The sequence below is a fragment of the Humulus lupulus genome, chromosome 5 (genome assembly GCF_963169125.1).
Source record: "Humulus lupulus chromosome 5, drHumLupu1.1, whole genome shotgun sequence".
NCBI classification, from domain to species: domain Eukaryota; kingdom Viridiplantae; phylum Streptophyta; class Magnoliopsida; order Rosales; family Cannabaceae; genus Humulus; species Humulus lupulus.
Window position 1 is genome coordinate 191,680,354 of NC_084797.1, and position 10,172 is coordinate 191,690,525.

Below are 10,172 nucleotides of genomic sequence, written 5' to 3' on the forward strand. Positions count from 1 at the left end.
TTAACAGCATGACACTTGTCACAATCTTGTTTATTTGAGGACTTAAGCATTTTAAGTGGATAATTCAAAAATAGAAGTTTCTAGAAGCTCTAGACCCTTCCAAGACTTGCTGGAATCTCGTATTACTCAATCAAACCTGATTAATCAATTCAAATTAAGCTGATAAAGTGAAATTACGTGTCTAATATTTCAACGTATGCCGATATATTGCAGCTATAGGGGCGATATATCGCCACATGAGGGATACGAAAAACACGTCAACTTCGCACGATCGAAACCACAAGCACTCGGGACATAGGGCCAGGCGATATATAGCCTAGGGTGGGCAATATATCGGCCCTAGGAACACTTTTTCAAGTGTTGTAGAAACCGAGCTTGATTCATTCCTTAACCTCTTGACTAGCCTCTGAGCGTTTTGACCGAGTCTTCAGCACCTGTTGAACGAATATTCAAATATTTTTCAATTAATATTCATTATTTTATTCAAGCTAAAAGGAGGTAGTTTCACTCCTTGAACTCTATAAATAGGACCTACTACCCAACCATTTCTCTCATTCTTCAAGCTGTGTTCAGAGACTTCAAGCTGCTAGGGTTACTATAGAGTGATAAACACTTGGGTTGGGATAAAAGCTTTATCATCTTAAGCTTTATAAACACTTGGGAAGTGAGATAAATAATTTGTTTTCAATATCAAGGTGTAGTTAGGTTCTAGTACATTCAAAGGTATTCCTAATCTTAAGTTCATTTCTGTATGGTTCTTTAGTTTCCTTTATGGGCATATGACTTGCTTAGCTAGCAAGCCCCACAAATCTTAAGTTAATTTCTGTATGGTTCTTTAGTTCTTTAGCAAGCCCCAATAATTTATGGGCATATGAATTGCTTGGCTAGCAAGCCCCACAAATCTATGGGCATATGACTTGCTTAGTTAACAAGCCCCAAGAAGTATGATGGCCATTGTAGTTTTATAGTATATGTTGTTTTATAGTATATGTTTTGTAGTCCTTTGTTATGTTTTATGCTATTAGATTTTCCTTGCTGGGCATTAGGCTCATTCCTTTAATTTTTATGTATGCAGGAAAATAGTTATGGCGGTTGAAGGGTTCACGGTAGCTTGGCTTGTGTATTAAGGATGAAGGGATTCGATGGACTGCGTGACAATTCGAGGACGTCATTATTCTCTTTATATTATGTTTTTATGTCTTTTTCCGCATTTAGTTTTGTAAACAATTTCCTTTAGTTTAAAGTTATGTTTTATTTTAAAACAATGGGATCCCATACCGCTCATTTATGTATTTCCATATTTACTTTGGAGTTTTTAATAAAGTTATGAATATTCCTTATGTATATTTTATTTAAATTAGTAGCTATGTCTAGTAGTTTTAATGGTCCAAGGTCTTAGAATTAGTTGGGTCATTACATTATCACTTTCACTCCTTTTCTTTTGTTTAATTATTCTAGCTGAGTTTGTTCCTTAAGCATCTATATTCACGAGGACAGAGCAGTCTGAGACCCTTGGGGGTCAATACAAGACACTGTCTCGTCTTCCTCTGAAGGAGAAGGACTTCTGTCAGGTTGTGAAAGATGCTACCATGGTGGCCTACAACCTGATCAGCAAGGGCCAGACGCTGACTCTAAAGGCCTGAGGTCCACTTCCCATTATTCCCGAGCTCCCCCCTCCTCAAGGAGTCTTGCCCGCCATTGAAGACACCTAAGAGGAAGAAGACGTGGCATCACTGGTGCGCAAAAGGCGAGCTCCTAAAGATAATCAGGGTCCTGATCCAGAGAGAGCTACGTCCGAGGTAGCAGTCGACCCCTCCGGCCATGGTAACCTCTATAGAAAATTAGATCGGGCTGCTGCTAGTTATAGGCTAGTTTGATTCAACCCCCATCAACTCATTAATCGCCATCCTACTGACCGAACCTAAACAAAACACTCCTTCAGTGTGTTGATCATCTGGTGGTATGATATGACCATAGCTACCCTAGATGTACCATTGTGGTTGACAACACTCTCCATTTTAGGTCCTCCATTTTTTAGGAATATGGGATAAACCGTAGGACATGGACTTCCTTACGTTAGGGTGTATTCTCCCCTGGTTTTAGGCAGTATGTAGATGAGTCTAGCCCCAAAGAAGGACCTAAACCCCTTAGGACCCATAACTCTGAGCTAGTCATAGTAGACTCCTCCCCTAGCTCGGAGGGTAGGGCTCTTGTTCTTGTTCTTGTCTTTGCTTTACTTTGACTAATTATCTCTTATATCAAAATTTTCTACTCGATCTTTTTTAGGTGAAGAAATGGACTTGCCAGATGCCTTAGGTTTAAGGAGTACCTTCAAGGCTGGTGGGGCTGGAGTTGGTCCCATGGTGAAGAGGCTTAGATTGTCAAAGAAAAATGCTCCCAAGACTGGGACTTTCACTGAGTCTCCAGTCAAAGATAAAGGTTCCAACTCCACTCTGGAACAGCCACAAAAGACTCAACCCCCAGCTCCAGTGACAGCAGTCACAGTTCTCCAGGCTACGCCTCCTCTTCCTCAGCACGTAACTTCCTCAGTTCCTCAAGTGATCCAAGGCGAGCCCCCCTCCATTTAGATCCCAGTAAAGCCACTCGATCTGGCAAGGATCCTCGAGGTATTTCGGGGGACTGTATACGAGATGGCTAGCCATATGGTGGGTCACGCCTATAGAGCAAATGTCAAGGATCTGAGGCGGATGGAGGAGCGTACTCCTGAGAGCCTCACTGTGGGGATGAGCCTCACTGTGAGCCCTTCTCGAGCTAGGAATGTGGAGCTCCAAGCTGTACTGAGAGCCACCCAAGAGAGCGAGTAGTTTGCCAATGCTGCCCTGGTTTCCTCCCAGGAGAGCGAGTGAGTTGCAAAGGAAGGCGAGCGAATGGCTAAGAACCAGGTCGTGGAAGTGAGTCTTTGTCTGGTCCAGCTGTAGGACGAGAATTAGGGGCTCAGAAAGAAACTTGATGAGGTCGAGGCTAAAGGCAAGGGGGAGGTTGATAGGGCGAGGTCAGAGATGACAGAGTCTTTGAATAAAATGGAGGAGATGCTCTACTGTTGTTGGGCTTTCAACCAAGACGGGAGCTTCACCTTCATGCAGCAAGGGTTTTGGGAACCATATCATGCCAAGTTCAAGATTCTATTATCATAAGAACCCTCAGAGACAACCGGAGCTTCTGATGCTACTAAAGGAGATGGTGAGGAAGTGACCTCCTCCGAGCGAGTCGACGGACCCCAATGATGATTTTTTTTCTATGCTTTGTAACTAAGTCCCTAGGGATCAAAACAATTGCCTTTGAGGCTCAGGTCGAGGTTTTTTCTCATTGAGATAACTATATATTTTTTAATACATATTTAATTTAGGATCTATTCATGTTCCCCTTAGTTTATTATTCGCTCTTGTTTGTGAATCCTTGGATTCTTGTACACTCGAAATCTTAGGGGTTGTTTTTAGATTGGGATAGATTTTTCATGACTCGACTAACTAATTTTTAGTCGATATCTTAGTTGTATCCAAGATTTTTCCCACCTAATTGTGTCATACCTATTAGAAATCAGGCCTCGGACTTGGTCGTATCCAGGGGTTTTAGTAGGCTTAATAGCATTGTTACGTGTTAGGAATCAGGCCTTGAACCTGGTTGTATCCAGAAGTTTTATTTTCATAAATTTCTCAAACTTAGTTCGTGTTAGGAATATTTAAAATCTGAGCTTTAAAAAGCCGTTGAATAATCAATTTTCCCAAACTCTAAGTTTCAGATTTCATCCGAATAGGCTTCTTTTGAAAAACTCTCTTTAGTTATGTGCCCTTCAAGCAACCAGAACTTATAAATGTTATGGGTTGCTTTTACAAAGTGAGCCCGCCATAACAAAATGATAAAATTGAGTATGTAATAATTCAATTGTCATTAAAATAAAATGGCTTTTATAGATAAGCCTTACATAAACGGTAATTCCGAAAACATCAAAGACAACAAAATAATTGATAATACTTTTTGAGGTGTAGGGCATTCCAGATCCGTGGAACTACTTCTCCACTTAACCAGGCTAGCTTGAAAGTCCCTTCACACAGGATCTCCATGATCTGGTATGGTCCTTCCCAGTTCGGCCCTAACACACCGTCCTTGGGATCTTTACTTGCCAAACACATCCTTCGGAGAACCAAATCATCTAACCCAAGTCTGCGTCCTTTTACCTTCGAATTGAAATAACGAGTGATTTTCTACTAATAATGGGCGAGTTTTAATTGCGTTGCCTCCCATTTTTCCTTGATTAGATTAAGGGATGCACTAAGTAGCTCGTGGTTCTGATCTTGATCGAAGGTCTTTAGTCTGTGGGTCGTCACTAGCGCCTCAATTGGGAGCATAGCTTCGCTTCCAAAGGTCAGAGAAAAAGGGGTATGTCCCATGGAGGTTCGATATGTGGCCTGATAGGCCTAAAGTACTTGCGGGAGCTACTCAGGCCATAATCCATTGGCTTCGTCTAATCGTTTCTTCAAGCTCTCCTTCAGGGTCCTGTTTATGGCCTCGACCTGCCCATTGGCCTGTGTGTATTCTACCGATGAGAAACTCTTAGTTATGCCATATTTTTCACAAAAGTTTGTGAAGAGATCACTATTGAATTGAGTCCCGTTGTCAGATACAAACTTTTTCGGCAGCCCAAATCGACATATGATATTATTTACAACAAAATCCAAGACTCTCTTTAAGGTGATGGTTTCTAGAGGTTCAGCCTCTACCCACTTCGTGAAGTAATCAATGGCGACAACAGCATAACAAACTCCTCCTTTTCCTGTCGACAAAGAACCAATCAAGTCAATTCCCCATACTGCAAACGACCAAGATGATGAGATCATGGTTAGCTCGATGGGAGTAGCTCGGGCAACTATGGCAAAGCGTTGGCATTTGTCACATTTCTTCACATACAAGATCGAGCCCTTTATCAACGTGGGCCAAAAATAGCTCTATCTCAGTACCTTCAGAGCTAGGTTTTCCCCCCCAGCATGGTCTCCGCAGAAGCCTTCCTATATTTCTTGCAAAATGGTCTATGATTCCTCGAGCAGAACACATCGTAGGAGAAGTAGTGCTTGCCTTTGTCGATATAGAATCCCTTTAACCATAACATATTTTGGAGCTTGATACAACAACTTTCTTGCTTCCTTTCAATCGTCAGGCAACTTTTAGGTTGTGAGATACTCCACTATGGGGGTCATCTAAGTTGGTTTTATGTCAATCATTGTGACCTCAACTATTTCTGTTATTATACCCAGGCTTTCTGAAAACTCCACCAGAACTACATTCAGTGTATCTGCCTCTTTGGTGGTAGCAAGTTGAGCCAGAGCATTAGCATTGGAATTCTGCTCACGGGGTACTTGTTCAATGGAGCTAAACTCGAATTCAGACAAATCGCCCTTAACCTTGGCTAAGTAGGCTGCCATCTTGATACTGTGAGCTTGGTATTCTCCCAATATCTGATTGACTAGCTGAGAATCACTATAACATTGGATGGCTTTTGCTTTTAGCTCTTTAACCACCCTTAGCCTTGCCAATAAGGCCTCACATTTGGTTTCATTGTTGGATGCTTCGACTCTGAACCTGAGAGTTGTATGGAATCAATTATCTTTAAGTGAGATTAAAATTATCCCAGCTCCTGATCCGTTTTCATTAGAGGATCCATCAACAAATATTTTCCACAATTCCTTCATTGGTTCCCTTATCGGCTCGTCTTGAAAACCTGTGCACTCAGCCACAAAATCAGCGAGGGCTTGACTCTTGATTGTTCTCCGTGGCATATATAATATTTCGAACTGGCTGAGTTTGATGGCCCATTTTAGTAGACGTCCCGAAGTTTCAGGATTTTGTAAAACCTGCCTTAAAGGTTTGTCGGTTAAGACATGGATAGAATGGGACTGGAAATATGGTTTGAGCTTCCTTGAAGCCAAAATAAGACCGAACACGAGCTTTTCTATCAATTGATATTGGGACTCAGCTCCGAGAAGTCTTTTACTTACATAATACATGGGTTTTTGCGCCTGATTTTCTTTCAAACTAACACAACACTGGCTGCATTTTTCATCACGGTCAGATATAGAAACAATCATTCCCCTGACGATGGTTTTTATAGTATGGGGGGTTCAGCCAGATGCGCTTTTAGGTCACGAAATGCCTGTTCGCATTCTTCGACCCATTCAAAATTCTTGTTTCTCCTTCGCAAGTTGTAAAATGGGAAACACTTGTTAGTGGATTTTGAATTGAGGCTGTAACGACCCGGATTTTCAAGACTCGATAATGCGGAAATATAAATGTTTTCATTTAACAAAATGTCTCAAAAACCCATATAAAAAAAAACTTTTTAAAAAGTCGTATGGCCATACTTAACATTTAGTTACAAACATATTTTATAAAGAGTAGAGTGAGCCTTGTTTAGGAAAATTACACAACATTTCCAAAAATAAAACGGCTTCCCAAAAGGTCGGTCCACATGTACATTTGCAAGGAAGACTCCAGCGCTCACTGCTCTGCCTTGCCCTTGCACTTACCTACAACATGAAACAACTAGGTAAGCGAAAACGCTTAGTAAGATCAACTTTCAAAAAAAGCATGTAGAGAATTAGGGTTTCGGACCCATCCGGACCCTACACAATCAATTTCAAGAACGCTAAAGCGTCCTGGCAAACTTATGGTCATGCCTGATAACCAAGGATAAATTAATTCATATCTAGATAAAAATCCTGCACTCAGAAAAATCCCAGAACAAGCAGATATATTATATCACAACTATATCTTATCAACAAATATATCCCTGCACTCAGAAAATCCCAGAGCAAGCAGATATATTATATCACAACTATATCTTATCAACAATTATATCCCTGAACTCAGAAAATCCCAGAGCAAGCAGATATATTATATCACCATATAATTCGAGACCAACGCTCGACAATTTCCAACAATTCAGACGTAACGCGCCCTCCAACATAATTGCTAATCTATAAAAGAGAACCGAGTCTCCACACTAAGATCTAGCCAATAAATATTCTCATCAAGGGTAACTATCGTGTTACCTAGGGCATCGCTACTTATCCAAGAGCGTAATCCAATTTACACGGTTTTACGGAGACTTCTATGTTAATCAGTGGGGCTGGTGAGCAGCTGCCCCTAGGGTGTTCAACCTCACTCTATCTTGGCAACCCCTAGTATCTCTAGGCACTCTCACGGAATGGCCAATATTCACGGCTGCTATCCGGGAATAACTTATCAGAGCACTTGCTCGGATTCTAACCGTCCAATGATTAAGTAAGCATGAGGGCCCCTAGGTCCCATTTATCTTGGCACCCCTAGGTTTAACCAGCTTATCCTCATCTCATGGCCACTCGTCGCGGTAATGAACCAGACATAAATAAAATCAAGCAGTGTGACGGGGATCAACCGTCTAGGATATGACGGACTTCTACCGTTCATATTTTCTAAATCAGCACTCACTAGACAAACGTCTCTAAGCAACTTTCTATGACAGCCTATATATGTGCATGTATCCCTATACTAACATACAAGACAATAATCATTTCATGTTGCAGCCATACAATATAAGTTGACTTACTTGGAGTCCTTAGCGCTCAGCAAGTTTTCACCCTCCAACGTTCAGTCCAGTTACGCTTAGCCAATACTGTAGTTATCCATACAGTATACTCGGATTAATTATGGCACTAATAATTCATTATTATTATTTTGGGCAGTTTGGTCATTTTAATAAAAGTCATTTGTAAGGATTTATAATCCTTATTTGGTTTTAAACCTATTAAGGAAAGTTATACAAAATATTCGAGACTAAACCCTAAGTCTCGGGGAGACCTATCCTAAGGTCTCGATACCTAGGCTCGGGTATCACAATGGTATTTCCCCACAACCCGCTAAAAATCTTACTCTTTCAAGGTATCACTATGAACCCGCACTTTCGACTAGTCGGTTAAAATATGTAAGATTTTAGCCGGTATTATATCCAGAAAATACAAATAAATTCCTTAATTATTTTTAAAGAAAATAAACTCTTTAAATTTTCCTTTTATTTTTCTTAAGGTTTTAATATCTAAAAACCGTTTTAAGAAAATTGCCTAATTTGTCTTAATTAGGAAAACCGTTATAAATTTCTCATATTGACTAATTAATTTTCCCAAAAGCAATTAATCAATTTTACTTACTAGAAAAATAATTCATTTAAACTCAAAGGGGTAATTTTAGTGAAAATATGATTTCAAGACTTACCAATTTATATCTTGAAATAAACAAAATTTTACTTTTTACCTTATGTTCCAAAATCTCATTTTTACACTAAGTGTGAAAAACCTATTTTTCACATTTTTAACTACATACTTCGTTAGTTCATAACTTGAAATTTACTTACCCAATTGTTACCAAAATTTCCCAATTCCATTTTTGTTATGCCATTTAGGTCTTTGTAAAATCTTAGGTCAAAATGAGCATTTTTGATTGGTGAAATCATTTTCCAACAATGAGGTAAAAATGACCTTATTTTCAAGTCCTTATTTTTTCCAAACTTTGACAGTTAATAACTTTCAAACCGTTCCATATTTTCTTACCAAATTTTACAGTGGACTAATAGGTTATGCCAGAAATATGTCCACAAAATTTTAGAAAAAACTGGGTTCATTTTCCCTATACAGTGGCTGTCCAAACTTGGTTCCGAAAATGAGAATACGAAAAAACAGTTTTTTACCTAAACTTTGAAATAGCATAACTTACTCATTTCTAAATATTTTTTAGTGTTTCAAAAGCTCAATTTTATGTACTCAATCTCAACAACATAACAGTACAATTTAATTTTACAAAAACAATATACAGTGGCTACTTGACCCCTTGGAAGTCACAGCTTAAAACATGTTTTGTTTTAGGGTATCCTACAAAACCCTTGGGGGTTTTGGTTCCCATTTTCAAAAATCAATACACATGCATCATAAAAATTATTAAAAAACTACCATAACCTTATTACATCATCAACAAGAAACTCTAAGCATTAGATATACAAAATAATGCTTAAAACTAAAAACCCTACAACAAACTCATCAAAAGTAAACTTTTTACCTCTTTGGTGTTCTTGCTTAAGGTTTGGACCTTCCTATAAGCTTTGACTCCTTCAAAACCTTTCAAAAACCCTAACCAACTTCCTCCAACAACATAGGTAATTAGCTATTTGAAACTCTATGCTTAAAACTTGACAAAAGTCTAGATCAATGAAACTTTACCTTAGGGAAAACCCTTCCTAGACCAAGACTTAGCTTCCAAGTTTCTTTGGTGTTCTTGGGGTTGAAAATGGAGAGAACACTTGAGAGAGTCTTCAAAAATCAGATGAGAGTGAATGAGGGAGGGAGAGTGGTCGGATTTGGGGGTTAGAATGGCTCACACAACTCTTCAAAATATCACAAAACACTTGAGTGCTTTTCTACCCACTTGCCCACTTGACTTCTTAATTAAATGGGATTTGAATTTTATAAAATTGGGTTCACACCACTCTAAAATAGCACATGGCCAGCCACCATTTTCCATATATGTGACCATTAATTTTTTTTATTTATTTTTTTATAAAGGTTAATAAGGGTTTATAAGAAGAAAAGTCCAAATTGGCTTTTGACACCTTTTTCACTCTTATTAAGTTTTAATCACCAAACTTAACATTAATTAATTAAATTAAATGTCTCTCACATTTAATTTAATTAATCACATAATAAAATTTAACATAAGGTCCATTCATGGAATAAAATTCCCCATTTCGGCAAAATTAGGCATTTAACACAAAATGCCCTAAAATTTCCATTTTCTTTTAGGTTTATTATTTTTGACCAAAATTTAACTTTTATGAATGTATTTTATGCCCAAAATATAATTGCCATGATTTTTCGTTTTATTTTCCGAGATTTTTACCCGATCAGGGTTTTTGTGTCGGTCCAGGACCGAAAGTCTTATCTTGACTTTTAAAATCACAAAATTCATATTTTGGCTAGCAATAACTCATGGAATACTTACAAACAAAATATAATATTATTTAAAATAATATTCTTAACCCAGGGGAAAAAATCCCGACCTGAGTCGTTTAAAGGTACCCGAAAATGCAGGACGTTACAGAGGCGATTTATGGTCGCCACCTTTCCAGTTAAACT

General features: G+C 38.7%; 1 long non-coding RNA gene across 1 annotated transcript; it reads right to left on the bottom strand.

Annotated features, from left to right (window-relative positions):
- Positions 1-6,289: 6,289 nt before the first annotated feature.
- Positions 6,290-9,237, bottom strand: LOC133833893 (uncharacterized). Its single transcript, XR_009893195.1, has 2 exons — positions 9,100-9,237; positions 6,290-6,539 (listed from the first exon to the last, which is right to left on the bottom strand). It is a non-coding gene; the product is annotated as an uncharacterized LOC133833893 (long non-coding RNA).
- Positions 9,238-10,172: the final 935 nt, after the last annotated feature.